We start from the raw sequence: 1,896 nt of genomic DNA, 5'->3' as shown, positions 1-1,896 counted from the left end.
AAAATTAAAACGGGATTTTAACCCATTATCTAGTCTATCTGAAAATAAACAAGGACAGTCACCTAATTGAAGGAGTAAATGTCTTTAAACTTTCACAGTCACTGTGTAATATTCATAAATGTGGAATCTGGAAATTATTTCCCACTGAAATGAAAGAGATTATACTTGACTAAAAGAAAAATTAATATTAATGAAACAATAGCTAATATTCATGATATTTTAATAATTAGAGAAAGGAATAATAACATTTATTTGTATTTTTAACTTTTTATTTTATATTGGAGTATAGTCAATTAACACTGTTGTGATAGTTTCAGGTGCACAGCAAAGTGACTCAACCATACATATACATGCATCCATTCTCCCCCAAACTCCCCTTTATTTATATTTATATCATGCAGATAGATAACTGACTGCTTTTCATCAAGATGATTGTCACTAAATTTACAGACCCTCAATACTGAAGTAGGAGAAGGTGTTGAAGATAAGATATCTTATCTGGAGACTAATAACCTTTTTGTCTTTAACAAGCTATCTTATCTTTACTACTGTTTTAGAAGCTCAAGAGAGTGGTGACCTTGAATAAACACTGCTATTTCCATCATCATGTCCTGAGACTAATTCAGAGAGGAAATGCCTCATCAGAAGGATGGAATACAGTCCAGGCTTATGAAGTAGCAGATAGACCTGTGAGGAGCTCACCTTCTAAGATTGAAGAACCTTCTGTTCTGGGTCATTTATCTTAGTCATCCTAACTACACTCCCAATTGCACAATGAATGCTAAGAAGAGTTTAGACTTCCTTCAACCATCCTGTTCATTCATGAGGTAAAAAGAGAGATGAGGATGAAAGCCTAGTTGATTGACAGTTTTGATTATATTCTTAAGGGTCTAATTGAATAGTGTGTCCTATAAAACTTCCTGAACATTAAGTATATTCCCAATATTGGTTATATTGTGCTGCAAAAATCCAGTCACCTAGGAGGATTTATTCTGATTACTTCCCACCTATACAGAGTTAACATCATGTAGACATAATGAGGCTGATAGAATTTTCATGAAATAGTTGTTGGATGTATATTGTTTGGATACTGGGATATCAACATCTCTATCTAGTAATCCTCCAAGCAAAGCTCTTCACAGCCAAATAATAATACAGCTAAACAATGTCACGAGAGGTACTTTTAGGGTCTTGATTTGCTGCTTTATTTTCTTTCTTTTTTATTTTAAATTTAATTAATTTATTTATTATACAGCAGGTTCTTATTAGTTATCTGTTCTATACATATTAGTGTATATATGTCAATCCCAATCTCCCAATTCATCCCACCACCACCAAACCCCCCCCCCAACTTTCTCCCCTGGTGTCTATACGTTTGTTCTCTACATCTGTGTCTCTATTTCTGCCTTGCAAACCGGTTCATCTGTACCATTTTTCTAGGTTCGACATATATGAAAAATATGGAATGCTTCACGAATTTGCGTGTCATCCTTGCGCAGGGGCCATGCTAATCTTCTCTGTATTGTTCCAATTTTAGTATATGAGCTGTCGAAGTGAGCACTGCTGCTTTATTTTCTTCTGCCAGTTTATTCATTTATATACATATATAAATATATATACTAATTTCTGTCAAATTCAGTTCATAAGGAAATCTTTATGATCAGCGTTTTCAGGTTACCCCAAGAGCCTCACAAAAGATACTGAATTTTATGATGCAAATTACACTGATACTTCCTAAAGAGTTCTGTGTTCTGTCTTTGTAATGGAGTCTTTAGATTTCTTTAGACCTGCATCCTACTTAGAAGTCCCTGACCATACTGAGCAAGTTCAATGACTCTTTCCTAGAGTCAACCAAATAAAAATAAAATTTCTTTTTCTATAATAAATGGTAGATCA

At 33.9% G+C, this 1,896-nt stretch overlaps 1 non-coding gene across 1 annotated transcript; it reads right to left on the bottom strand.

Moving 5' to 3' along the window:
- Positions 1-1,454: 1,454 nt before the first annotated feature.
- LOC114236328 (U6 spliceosomal RNA) lies at positions 1,455-1,561 on the bottom strand. Its single transcript, XR_003622297.2, has one exon. It is a non-coding gene; the product is annotated as a U6 spliceosomal RNA (small nuclear RNA).
- Positions 1,562-1,896: the final 335 nt, after the last annotated feature.

The sequence above is a fragment of the Balaenoptera acutorostrata genome, chromosome 3 (assembly GCF_949987535.1).
Source record: "Balaenoptera acutorostrata chromosome 3, mBalAcu1.1, whole genome shotgun sequence".
In the NCBI taxonomy this organism is placed as follows: Eukaryota; Metazoa; Chordata; class Mammalia; order Artiodactyla; family Balaenopteridae; genus Balaenoptera; species Balaenoptera acutorostrata.
The sequence above is the reverse complement of the archived record's forward strand: the minus strand, read 5'-3'. Positions and strand labels throughout refer to the sequence as shown.